General features: G+C 39.4%; 1 protein-coding gene across 4 annotated transcripts in view; it reads left to right on the top strand.

The window, feature by feature from the left end:
- The window catches only part of LOC591504 (WW domain-containing adapter protein with coiled-coil), a 69,654-nt gene that overhangs the window by 22,350 nt on the left and 32,560 nt on the right, over positions 1 to 14,744 (top strand). The gene's annotated exons all lie outside the window — the stretch shown is intronic.

The following is a 14,744-nucleotide window of genomic DNA, read 5'->3' as shown; positions in this document are numbered from 1 at the left end:
AAAATAACAATACCGCTATGGTACAGGACATTTCCAAACGTCTTCCCGACAATTTTATCTTGCATTGTTGACATGAATACGAAAATAAACGTCCTAACACAACATTTGCCGATAGATCTTGATCTAAGTTTGTGCCAATGCATTGCAAAAGTAAAGGAAGGGACAGTCTAACGGAGCTACTGCGAACATCCATCCGAAGTCGCCATTTTTTTCCCATTTCATGCAGTTTCGCATTACACCATACATTGTGGTAGGGGTATATCGGACACCATACCTGCCTGCGATCACTTTTTTAGCTAAACTTCCGGTAAATTATAAGAATATGGATGAATTTGGTATCAGTTTGTAAAAAAAAATAGTGTTTTCGAGAAAATTATGATTATTTTGTTTTGTCCGTTTTTTTTTTTTTTTTCCTCTTTGAAATGTCAAAGTTGGGGGTGCGGCCTTATCGCCGGCAAATACGGTAGTTATATATGCAAAACTTTGATATGAAGGTACATGGTGTCAAACACAGTCTAATTTAGATTTCGGAGAAGGTAGGTTAAAAGGTCATACCTCATTGAACATGCGAAAATACCTGATTATATATGCAAAAATGTGGTTTTCATTCAGTAATGTAAGTAATGTTGCGTACCAGTATGTACCACAAATGTCAAAGCTCATTTAACTTTGTGAGTCTAACTGAGAGCCCGCTTCTCCCATGTGCACTCATTAATGCCATTTTGAAAGATTAACTCTTTCATGCATTCATGAAAATTTGTGAAACATCAAGGCTTTGTTCTCCCGGAATTTTGTGTTTTCCAGCAAACTACTTCAATAAACTTATCACATTGGTTTCCTTTGGGAACATTTTCGTAGCTTTTCGGTCCTTTTTAACCCTATTTAGCCCGGGCTATTTTGAAACTGCATAGCCCGGGGGGTAGCTTTGATCTCGGCCGTGAAACGCCCGATCGCCGCGAAAATTTGCATACATGTCAAGTGAAGTGTATAGAATACCATGGTAATTTCAATTTTTTGAAAAATTCACTCATTTGCATATTTATGATAATTTATGCAAATAAGGTCATAAAATTCACACTTTTGCCCATCAATCAGACATTCATATTTAAGCATTCTTTCTCACTACATATATTTGTTAGACCATTTAGAATAATAATGCAACACAAAAAATTGAAAAACCAGGGTTATTATTCCTTATGTTATCTATTGTTTTGATAATTTCTTATGTATTTCTTTGTTTTTTTAACTTATGTATTTTATTGTTTTTGTTGTTTTATTTCATTTTCAACTATAATTCAACTATTTTGACCCAAAAATAAACACCTAAACTATAAACAAGACCAAATAACCAATGTTTTATCTCTTTATTTGAAAAATGAGATTTCCTTATGTTTTGTACACAAATCACAAAAATGAGCTATTTTCGGGCTGACATGCAAAGACAAAAGGACATGTGACTTTGTAATGGTAGGTCCGATTTTCGAAAAATTTCTTTCAAAAGATGCGCTAGACTCGAAAGAAAAAACTCAAAAAATTTCAGTGCAAGATTTTTTTGCGTTAAAAAATTATCGCGAAAAATGTCGAGGGGGGGCTTCTAAAGCCCCCCCCCCCCCCCCCCGGGCTAAATAGGGTTAAGAAATTATCAATGATTTTGTCATGGCCTCGGCCCCTCTGAAACCTGCGGAGTTAGCAGGCGGAGACACGAACCCTGGCCCGTAACGTCTGGGGGCTGACTCGCACCATGAGTCCAAGTATTCCACGGGAGATAAGAAGAAAGTGACTTTGAAATCGAGTTCAAGCAAAAAATCAGTGGAAAAATAATTATTATTGAAGAAACACCAGCTAAGTACATGTACTTGCCGCCAAGCAACTGCCCCATTCTCGATGTACCAAGAGTTTAACCGGTCATTTGTGAAAAGTTGTCACCGCTTATTCGAAGTCGTGACCTATAACTGACCAGAGTTCAAAATCTCCTTACGAGGGGCTTAACTGCGTATACACATTCACTCTCGTCTGCTAACCTCACAGAGACACATCAGGACGATTTAGCATTGCTCTCAAATGCTAACTATGTGATGAATTCCCTGCATAAAGAACTCATCAATCCAGATATGAATCCGGCTTACTCTCAATTGTGCAAAGCACCTGTGACAAATTCCTCTTTGGGGATGATTTAGGAAAGAGAGTTAAGGACCTGAAAGAAGAACAGAAAGTGACATTACATGTAGGTGTGGTAAAATCTGCTGATGAGGGTAAGATTTAGGCTCGACCCCAGACCACGTATCACCCATACAAGGCAGCTGATACCTACCGCTCACAGCAGTACAGATCAGCTGGATGGACGTCCTCATCCAACAGATGACCTTTCTCAGGGACACCCTATCAGCCTTTTTTTACGCAGGAGAGCGCCTCCCAGGGGCGGCATGCAGGCTCAAGCACAGAGACAGCCAGCTTGAGAGACAGCCAGTGGTGTCACAGAGTCGCTATCGCTAACCTGCAGAGAAAATAGCTACCAGCATACCCCAAGAAGTAGGTAGCCCTTCACGTTCATTATCAATACCAAAAGTTACTGAAATTTCTAATCAAGCGTCACCAATTGGAGGTCGAGTGAGACAATTTTTTGAAGAATGGAAACAAAAATTACTTCAGACCATGTCATTCTTGAATCAGCAAAGGGGTAAAAGATTTGACCCAAGTTTAATCTGCCCTACTAGAACTAATGTCTTGTCGGCAGTACAAAAGAAGTGCTTCTGAAATTGAAAATATTCAGGGAGAGTTAGAAAACCTGAAGAGCAAGAATGTGATAGAACACAGCTCCGTGTGTGTCACGGATGATTTCATATTGAACATTTTTACAAGGCCTAAGAAAAATCGGAGTGTCAAACTCATTTTTAGATCTTTCAGATTTAAATGAATATGTTGTTAAACAGCATTTCAAGATGAACGACATTCACACTGTGGCATGTCTCTTGACCCCACACTGTTTAATACATGGTCTCAGTCGACCTCCAAGATGCTTATTATTCAATCTCAGTAGAACCCAAAGTAAAAAAAAACCTGCAACTCACCTAGTAAGGTCATCATTGGCAGTACAAGGCACTATCAAATGGGCTTAGCTCTGCGCCAAGGCTATTCTTTGGGAGGCAGGCCATGTTATTTTGGGATATCTAGATGATAAAATCATTATAAGTGAACTAAACGCCAGGTTGAAGCAGCGGTTAGAGCAACCATGCAAGTATTTTCGGAATTGGGGTTTAAGATTTACCTCAAGAACTCTGTGTTGACTGCCTTCCAAGTACTGAATAGGTTACTGAACACCAATGAAAAGGTTCTTCCTGTACATGACTTGCCAGCTGAATTAGCAGACAGATTCGCCAACTTCTTCACTGATAAAGTCCTGAAGATTCGGAATGAACTTGATGGCAATGATCCCGATCCATTGTTCACATCCTGCTGTAATCAGGGGATAGGTCTTCAGTTCCGAGAGTTCGCCGAAGTATCTGAGAGTGAAGTGGAGAATATCATCAAACGTTCATCATCAAAGAGTTGCTCCCTTGACCCTCTACCAACATGGCTGTTGAAGAAACATCTCAGAGTTGTACTACCTGAACTTGTTCACCTTACGAACCAGGTTCTGTCTAGTGGTGTCTTTCCTACAGATCTCAAAGAGGCACTAGTGTTACCAGTCATCAAGAAAGCGTCAATGGATAGAAATGATCTACGGAGCTATCGCCCTGTATCAAATATACCATTTCGGTCTAAGATTATCGAGCGAATAATGCTTAGACAACTTACTGAGCACATCCAGGATAATGGACTTGCTGAGCCCATGCAATCGGCATACAAAGAACACCATAGCACTGAAACAGCACTACTTAAGATTCAGACGGATTTACTTCAAGCCATTGACAGTCAGAAAGGAGTAATGATGGTGCTGCTTGACTTGTCTGCTGCGTTTGACACAGTGGACCATAACATTCTGCTGAATCGTCTTGAAGACCATTTTGGTATTACAGGTCTCGCTCTCAAGCTTATCCATTCATACCTTGAAGACCGCAACAGCCATGTTCTAATCTCTGGTCAGCTTTCGAAAGCTTGTAGATTGCCACATGGAATTCCACAAGGTTCTGTCATCGGACCCTTGTTTTTCACCCTTTACATTCGTCCCATTGGTGATATTCTTCGGGCTCATGGAGTATTCTTTCATATGTATGCAGATGACATTCAGATCTACGTGATGTTTGACCCAACTGATCCAGTGGCAATTGATGCTGCGCTTGGCAGACTCAGTAGTTGTATCACTGAAATTCAGCGTTGGATGAATGCGAACAAGCTCAAACTCAACGATGGCAAGACAGAATTCTTTGTCTCTGCTTCACCGCATCATCGGTCATCCCATCTAATGAATGATGTCAAACTGATGATTGGTGAGAAATCCTTCCCACCATGTAAGTCCATCCGCAATCTGGGAGTAACACTTGAACCATCTGTGAACTTAAGTCTGCATGTTAACCTTCTCAGCAGAAGCATCAAGTACCACCTACGTAACCTGTGGAGGGTGAGGCGGTTTATTGATCAATCAACATGCCACGCTGCGGCGAGGGCTCTCGTCCTTTCCAGACTAGACTACTGCAACAGTCTCTTCAGTGTTCTCAGCCAGAGGGACCTTGATCGTCTTCAGAGACTCCAAAACTCAGCGGCAAGGCTTGTCTTTTCTGCTCCTCTTCGGACTCACATAACACCACTTCGACTTGAACTCCATTGGCTGCCCGTACGACAGAGAATAGCTTTTAAGATCCTACTACTGGTCTACAAGTCTCTCAACCACCGATGTCCCCCGTACATAGCTGACTGCTTGGTTCGTCGTACTCGAGTCCGAAATACCCGCTCATCATCATCCATCTGGCTCACTCAGTGTCTCTCTAAGAAACGTGCTGGTGAATTGTCTTTTCCATCGGTTGCTGCAAAACTGTGGAACCAACTACCTACTGCTGTGCAGACTGCCTCATCTGTTGACCAGTTCAAGAAACTACTCAAGTCACATCTTTTCTGCTAGAAATTACTTTATTACCAGCCTACATATACTTTGCTGAACTCTAAGAAGTGTCTAACTTTTGTTTTTAAGTGGCCCAAACATTGTCGAGCATGTGTGCAGCGCTTTGTAACTGCAAGGAAAAGGCGCTATATCAAATATCTTTTGGATTGGATTGGATTGAAACCTTTACAAGAGATTCAGTTTTGGGGCTTTATGATCAATACAGTAGAAATTATTTTCAAACTCTCGACTTTGCTCTTTCAACCTGAACCCACAATTAGGCAAGTTGCTCATGTAGGGGGGGGAAATGATTTCCTCTTTCCCTGCAGTCCGGTATGTACCGGTACCAATGTTTTACAGTAACCTTGAAAAAGGCAAAATCATGGCACTTAAAAGAAACTGGACATTTTGACAGGAAAATGATGCTTTCAAATGAAGAAAAAAGGGAGCTGCTACAGTGTATGTTGGTTAACCCATATCCAGTATACATTTTTACCCATCAGTAGAGAAAAACCATCTCGTGAAAACAGAACTGATGCTAGTGGCAGTGGATGGGGTGCAACAAATATGCAAATTCACACCAGGGGGAAGGTGGAATGAGTCTGAACTAGAAAAGGCAAGAGACAATGAAATGAACTATCTAGAGACTTTGGCAGGATGCTCAGGTCCGATAATACAACGGCTGTGGCTTACATAAACAATATGGGAGGCATCAAGTCACCCCATTGTAACCAACTGGCTGTAGACATTTGGAAGTGGTGCATAGAGAGAACCATATGGATTAGCGCAGCATATCTCCCTGGCCAACAAAATACAGAGGCAGATCATAAATCCCGTCATTTCAATGACAGAACTGAATGGATGCTCAGCGATAGAACACTCGCGAAGATAGTTCAGACATTTGGGAAGCCCGAGATAGATATTTTTGCCTCAAGATTAAATACGAAACTGGAGAGGTACATTTCGTCGCCGTTTTCACGAACCGGCACAGCCCAACGCGCAACGAAATAAGTACATTCTGAGAAAAACGCGTTTTACGTTTAGCCCGTTTTGAATTCGCCAGAAACATGCCTTATGTCAAATTTTATATCACAAAATACATATCAATGAAAGGAAAATATTCTGTATTTTCTATACATTCCATTTGTTAAGCATAATGACAATTACTATTAATATTACGAAGCTTTGGACTCTCGTGCTGGTTCGTGAAAATATTATTTTGCTGTTTACGTAGCAAAAATATTTTCACGAACCGGCACAAGCCACTGTGTCGTTTTTCCTATGTAACTTTACGCGCAAGACAAAAGCGCTCGCGCTGTCTTAGCGCGTATTTTATTTTCACGAACCGGCACAACCGCCTGTGTCGCGTCGTCTAGGTCTTGTAAGCGCAAATATATTTTCACGAACCGGCACAGCCCATTGACTTATAACGGCGCGTGCCGGTTCGTGAAAATATGAATCGTGCTTTTTGGCTCGTGTGTCGTTTTTGTCATTTGTGTAACCATGGATATCTCAAAAACTAAAGCGTTTTGGATGCTGAAATTTGGTGAGATGAAAGATTGTTGATAACTTATGCTAAAAATGCAAAAAAAATAAAAACTACATTTTGAAGGGATTTCGGTGGCTTGTGCCGGTTCGTGAAAACGGCGACGATTTAATGGCTGCCTGACCCCAATGCAGAAGCAGTGGATGCTTTCACATTAGGTGAGACAATTTTGAGTTCTATGCATTTCCTCCTTTCTGACTCGTGGCAAGATGTATCCAAAAATAAAGGCTGACAAGGCAACAGGCATTCTGATTGTGCCTAAGTGGCCAACCCAGGCATGGTTCCCATGTCTAAGTAGCTTCCTCGTTGGTGAACCATTTTTTACCTCCTCACGCAACCCTCTTCCCAAACCCCACACCCTCTTTGTGACTGCCTCGATCTTTTTAGATGTTGGGTATCCCGGGGCCCTTCGGGAATAAAGGACTCAAGGAAAAAGTCCTTGATGTTCTCACAGCATCTTGGAGGAACTCTACCAAGAAGCAGTATCAAGTTTATTGGACCAAGTGGAAACGATTTTGTGAAAGGAAGAAGATAAATCATCTTCGTACCTCTGTTAATTCTGTTTTAAGTTTCCTATCAGAACTTTTCCTTAGAGAATGCTAGTTACATTACATTAAATGCAGAAAGAATCGCATTGTCATCGTATGTAACTCTAGAACATAGTGTTCATCCTGTTGGCTCACACCCACTGGTCTATAGACTTTTAAAAGGAACATTTGATCACAGACCTCCGGGGCCACGTTACAACGACTCATGAAATGTGAGTGTTGCATTTGGCCTATTAAAGGTGTGCAGGTCAGCACGGCTTCACGCTCAGCTTTAAGGCGTATACTCAGGACAGGAGACTCTGCGTCGTCCACTACCTCCGAATGTACATCAGGAGAATGGAGGAAGTTCGAGGACAAGAACGCCAACTATTCATCAGCATTACCAAACCACATGGGAAAGTTTCATCCCCAAAAATATCACTGTGGATCAAAGAGGCCTTAACGGTAGTCTGGAGTTGAAAATAGCAAATACATGGCACATTCCACGAGATCGGCTGCAGTGTCGGCAGCTAACAGGGCCAATGTACCAGTCACGTGTATTCTAAACCAAGCTGGCTGGTCGAGCGAAAAACTTTCCTGCATTTTTATAATAAACCACTCGCAGAAGACAGATGACAGAGAAGAATTCTCACAAGCTGTACTTAAGCAATAAACTACGCATTAGCTTAGAACATACTGTCAGAGTGTCAGGAATTGAATGCTAAATTGTGACAGGTTGGTAGAAAAGACATTGCCAAATGTTGTACTTGTTAATAATAATAATAATATTCTCCATTTTAATTAAATGCTCAAGGCGCTTCAAAATATAAGTGAACACATTACATCATGACAAAGAAGCGTGTACATTTACATAAGAAATAAAATGCAAAAATGAAAGAATGAATGTCTGTCTTCAAAACGTGAAATTGAACAAATGGGATTTAAGGTTGCTCTTAAAAGACGTTGAAGAGTCGGAGTTCTTCACCTCCTGTGGTAATATAATTTGTTGTGTTACTACAGTTCCACATTAAAATTTCCAATCATTTTATCTGACTGCTGTATGCAAATTGAACTTCAAAATGTGTTCCGCTGAGCTACAAAATCTTAATTAGTCTCTTCACGAGACTCACAAAGTAAAATTGAAAGCTCAAACAATAACTTACCTGTTTGAAGTTTGAGTTAGCACATGGGTCATATGACCCCAAATATCCACAAATCTTTTAAACATAGATAAATCCAACTTTGTGGCTTTTGGAAAAATCACAGCTAAAGTCATGGAGGTGATTATTCCAGGGTTGGGCGGTAAATACCGGTGGCGGTAATTACCGGCGGTAAATACCATCCGGTAAATAAGATGCTCGTCCGGTAAATATGTAAAAAACGGGATATATGATTTTAATTCTCTATTTATTAATAATTTTACTTGTTTTTAGCCTCATAACTGAAATAATAAGCAGCACAATACTCATAGTAGGAACACACAAACAGATTTATAAAATCCTCACTGCATACAAAATTGTACACACCCAAACAAATAGCACTTTGTGCATATGCTAATTAATAGGTATTCATGAATATGGCAATTAGCAACTTCGAACCAAAACCTTCATACAAGTTACTTTTATTGTAAAGTTTAAGATATTTGAATAAAATCAGTGAAAATTTGAACAAAATGAAATGATGTCATCAAATTGAATATCGCCCTCTAGTGACTAGTCTTTTTAAAAAGCTTTAACTTCCTTATTCCTTGCCCGATTTTGTTCAATTTTTCACTGATTTTATTCAAATATCTTAAACTTTACAATAAAAGTAACTTAGTATGATGGTTTTAGTTCCCTTTAATGAAGAACATCATATCTAGATTAGGTGTATATTTGGTATCTTTTTCCTGTATTTTTTTCCAGCATTACATAATTACAGACATAGACAAACACACGAACAAACACACGAACAAACACGCACACACACACACACACACACAAATAGTACACACAAGAGCAACCATACTCACCACCATTGTTATTATGTTCAAAATTTGACAATCCCTATGAACAAGTGAGTGGAAAAATATATTTCCCGGTATTTCCCGGTAAAAAGTGGTAAATACTGGTAAAAAGCGGTAAATACCGGTAAAAAGCGGTAAATACCGCTTACCGTATTTCCCGGCGTCCGGGAAATAAGCCTCCGAAGCGGTAAATATGCCAACCCTGGATTATTTGTTTGCCCTCTTGAAAAGATTACTTCCACCTGTGTTCAATCTAAGAGATACCATACCAGCACTTTGGTTTAATAGAATGCATCACAGGTGCATGCATGAATAATGACTACATAACTTTTGTGAGCAGGTATCCAGTATTAGTCTCAGTGGGTTTTACAATTTTGTTCAAGTGACCTTTATCTGCGCATGCGCAGATCAATTCTCGCTACCCTAAATAGGTACGAAAATCTCGAAATTTGCGAGACGAGGTAATTTTCACTCTCTCGGGTCGTCACTACAACTTCCGGTATAGAGTCCCATCCCAAGTCACGGCCTTCATCCACCCCCATTTTTCAGGGTTCTTACGCTTGGAATCATGAGCCCAGCACTGTGCAGCCTCACAAAAGAAAACCATCGTCACTGATGTCAAAAGACGCAAAAAACAACGAATGAAATGTTCAAATAAACGTTGAAATATTTGCGAAAAAAAAACAAGACCGAGCAGACGACATATTCGGTGCATACACGTTGTGTGGCGACAGCGTTTTACGTTTGCGCTATCGCGCCGCCTGCACAGGAAGCTGTAATGTCGAAAAGCTATCCCATAATGCAATGCGCGTTTTCAGGATTTTCCCCGGATCTCGGCAGAATCGCTATTTGGGGTAGCGAGAATTCACGCATGCTCAGATTGTATCTACGAAATGGTATATTGTATCCTCTGGCAGTATACCGGTGGGGTACTTTGGATTCAGCAGAGTTACATGTACACTGCCACGTCATAATCTTATGTGCGCTCTAACTGCCACATTCCTTGACGGATTTCTTTCAAATTTTGTATTGAGGTGTATCTTGTTAAAATCTACACACCTACAACTTTTGGTGATGCTGCCCCTAGTGTTCCATCTTCTAGGGTAAAAGGCCATATTTTGATAGATGTATTGTGTGCACTCTAGTGTGCGGTCTAACTGTATCATTCCCTGAAAGATTTCTTTCAAAATTTGTATGGAGTTGTATCTTGCTACATAATCTACACACCTATACCTTTTGCTGATGCTGCCCCCAGTGTACTGTCTTCTAAAGGTTAAACGGATTTCTTTCAAATTTTAAATGGAGATGTATCTTGGTACAATCTACACATCTACACTTTTGGGCGATGTCGCCCTCATTGTTCAAAGGTCATATGTCTTTTACTCGCTCTAAATGCCTTCTTGAAGGATTTCTTTCAAATGTTGTATTTGTCTCTTACAGGCCTCATAATTACCTGATTTAAATCTTGTTTCCAATTTTTTTTTTTTCCCCGTTTTTTTTTTTGTTGTCTTCCTGATTTTATCCCTATTTTCTCCATTTTTCCCTATTTCTCCCTATTTTTCCCTATTTTTCCCTTTTTTTCCCTATTTTTCCCCAATTTTCTTACTCAATTTTCTTACTCAAAAGGGGAGGAATGTTGTTAAATGCCATTTTTTCCCCTGAATCCTCTCTTTCTTTTTACTCAAGGGTGCGTGGTTGAGGGGGGAATGAAAACCTTTTTTCTTTTAGTGCTCACTATGGCCCCTGGGGGGTGTTTCACAAAGATCCTAAGTCGAACGTAACAAGTTTGACTTAAAAATTATGGAGAGCCATTTTTAGCCTTAAAATAAAATATATTAAAAAGCAAAATGCCAAAAAGCAATTATTTTAGACTTTTTATAAATTCCAAATCAAGAACATGAAATCTCCTTGATAATAGAAAATATGAATAATTTTACTCAACTTTTATGCCTTTTAAAATAACTTTTACACTATATCCTCAAAGATGCTAATGGCTTTCCATAATTGTTAAGTTCAACTAGGATCTTTGTGAAACACCCCCCTGGTCTTAGTACAATCTACACATCTTTAGTGTGTAGTGATGCTGCCACCTGTGTTCCGTCTGTTATAGGGTCAAAGGTCATATTTTGGTGGCTGTCTTTTGTTGCGCTCTAACTGCCACATTTCTTGACAGATTTCTTTCAAATTTTCTACAAAGATGCATTATACTCCAATCTACAGAGGTGTAGAGGTGTCGTGGATGAGTGGATACATGTATGTCACTGGACTGTAGATCACAAGGTCCGCGGTTCAAAAACCACAGTGGGTCAGTGTCCTTTGGCAAGACATTGATCTTCATTTGCCACTCTCCACCCAGGTGTTAAATGGGTACCCTGTAGGATGCGAAAGCTAATGTGCTTAGATTAGCAAGTGTGCGCTTGTAAAATTGAGGCCTGGCTGAAATGCTCCCCAGAGAGTGGAGAATGTGCATACATTGAGTGATTTCAAGTTGTGTGTTAGTGTTTCGAGCAGTAAAGAGCTCTTAAATCGAGCTAAAAACCTGCTGATGAAATTAAGAGTCCGATGAAGATAGCAATATCGATAGCTTAAAGGTAAAACAAAGTTTTGGAAATTTTTGAAAATTGGGTGGATAGTGATTCTTTACAATTTTGATGTATTTGGATGCCCCTGTGGATGTTTTATCAGCACTAGAAAATTTAGCCCCTGAAACACTTCTGCTTTTGAGTAAAATTGAATATAAAAATTTACTGGTGCTCCCGGTAAATGTTGATAAATTTCAAATAGCGCCTATAGCCGTACAATGGTAGCTGCGACCATGAAAATCTCAGAATATGTTGTTGTGATATATAGTTTCCAAACAGAAATAGCTAATCGGTCAATTTTAGTCAAGAAACATGGTTTTATAGCTTAATTGACCTTGAGAGGGAGCTATACAACATAAAGAGTGTTTTATTTACAATCTCACAACTTTAGACTTGATTTCAAATGCGACAACGTTCACTGAATATTGTAGGATCGCATATGCTTCCAATATGTTCATTTGAACCAAATTCATGACCCCATACCAAAACTTTGTATTACCTTTAACACCACTGATTTTACACATGCTTGATTTCACGACGATGATTTAAAAATAGTAAATCAAAACTAAAGATATCATGAAAAGCACAGAATAAATTTACACTTATTTCTCTGGTCTTATAAAACAACTCATTTTACACAAAAGAATATATGAATCACATAGTAAAGAACCTGTCTCGCATATTTTTATTTGACTAATTGTCAGACAATATTAGCGTCGTTCGTGCGTTGACAGTTGTTCGGGTACAACATTAACACCGAACTGGAAATGAACATTTGCTTAATCCCTAGGGGCTAGTGTTAGTGAATAGGACATTCGTACGTAAAATATTAACACAAGCCACAAAGTTCGGTTCAGCAGATGACAATTTTGCAAAATCGATAACACTACATGTAGCTACCGTTGATGATATTCAGAGGTCAAAGCCTTAACACCAACTGATTTCCATTTCGGTGTTTAGGGCTTGTGTTAGTGTCTTTTAAACACTAACACCAGCCCTAAACACCTAACTGGAAATCACTCATTGTGTGCGGGTAAGCCTGAATCCGATGACTGGGGTAATAATATTTATATCTGTAAAGCGCTTTGAGAGGGCCTTCGGTCGTGAAAAGCGCTATAAAAGAACTAGTCTTGACAATATTCCGAGCCACTAGTGGTGATCTCTACGTCATCCTTTGGTTTCAGGAAGGGGAGAGAGGATCTTTGTCCCTCTTTCGAACATAAATAAGGATGACACAAAATCTCTGCCACTGCCGGGGGGATAAATTGCAATATTTCCAGTTTTATGAAGGAGTAGCGGGAAGAGATTAATTGCCCTCCTCTCCCTCGCTTTTGATAGAGTTTAACTCTCGTTCACGTTCATTATAAATGTCAAGTTTAGACAAGTTATCTGACCTTTCAGGATAAACGAACACATTTTGTGGCTACAAAGAATGAGTGCACATGGGCGAAGCGGGCTCTCAATTAATATCTTCCCTCTACTCCCTCCTAAAATTACAGTCAAACTTCAAACAGGTAAGTGATCGTTTGAGCTTTCAATTAAATATGCAAAAAATGCTAAATATAGGCCATTTTACCCGCGAGGAGATGCTACATGTATGCTTTGCGTTGACTTGAGGTACATTTATGATGTTCAAACATACTACCAGTTGTCTTAAAGATAAAGATCAGTTATGGTCATGCCATTGCATTGTGAAAGAAACGTTGTGGAATCGATCAGAAAAGGTTGATCATCTAGCATAAGTATTGGTGTGTACTGCAAGGTTCTGGAATCATCAAAATTATAAGAAATTTGGCCCAGTCTTGGTAAAGTTACAAGTACTGTACACAGCAAGATGTATATGGGACTATGTGACACGTGCGCGATATCTATCAGGTCCAAATAGATATAATAATTTACCAAATATATCAATTAGTAGGCGGTTTCTCGGCAAAATTTGTATCATCACGTATTAGTTAAAACATATTCTTTCACGTGACTGGTAATGAGAGCTTCCATATAATTTTTTGAGAGGGGGGCATTTCCAAAACTGATCTTTACCTTTAGTTACACTATGTGTATGATATTCATTAAGGATCATATTAAAAGTTTGAGCTGTACATGTCCCATTCTCGTGATCTTGTTATCTCAAGAACCCATTGATTGATTCCCGCAAAACTTAAGTCATGTATGTATCTTGCAGCCAATGAACTTACCGGTATGTATGCAAAAATAGCTTGTGAACACATTGTAAATAGAACCGACGGATATATTGCTATCCAACTCAAGGACATGTACCGTAAATCTCTGTGTATAAGACGACCCCTAATTTTTTGCCGACTCTGTCAGCACCAAGCCAGGTCCGTGTTCAAAAACCCACGTGGGGAAGGACTTTCATTTAACTGCGAGGTGCAGTTGAAGGCGCCGATTTGTGCTTGTGAACTTGTCACAAATAATAGTAACAATGTCGTTTTGTCTCGCCTGCGTAGCAAAAAGCGAGACATAGGCGCCGCTTTTCCGGTGACGGCGGCGGCGGCGTCAACATCAAAAACTTAACCTAAGGTTAAGTTTTTGAATTTTTGATATAATTTTTAAAGTATAAGTTCTTATAGTCAATGAAACTTTGACTATAGGGTAATCAAGTATCCCCAATCATGTGAGTAGAATTTCAGATCACAAAGTCAAGGTCAAAGGTCATTTCAGGTGAACAGACTTGGACTATGTTGTAGCATCATCATCGAAAACTTAACCTAAGGTTAAGTTTTTGAATTTTTGATATAATTTTGAAAGTATAAGTCCTTAGTCAATGAAACTTGGACTCAATCATGTGAGTAGAATTTCAGGTCACTAAGTTAAGGTCAAAGGTCAACAAACTTAGACTCTGTTGTGGCATCAACATCAAGATTTTCAAAATGCTTCTTCTTCGTGATTTTTCAACCGATTTTGATTCTGATTGTTTCATATGATAGGGCTAGGAGGGGGATTTAAAATTTCTGCACAGAATCGTGAAATTCATTATCTATGCTAATTTATGCTAATTTATTCGAAATCACAAAAAAGGCTTCTTCTC

The sequence above is a fragment of the Strongylocentrotus purpuratus genome, unplaced genomic scaffold, assembly GCF_000002235.5.
Source record: "Strongylocentrotus purpuratus isolate Spur 01 unplaced genomic scaffold, Spur_5.0 spur5_scaffold_7, whole genome shotgun sequence".
Lineage (NCBI taxonomy): Eukaryota > Metazoa > Echinodermata > Echinoidea > Camarodonta > Strongylocentrotidae > Strongylocentrotus > Strongylocentrotus purpuratus.
This window is presented reverse-complemented; position numbering and strand designations above follow the sequence as displayed.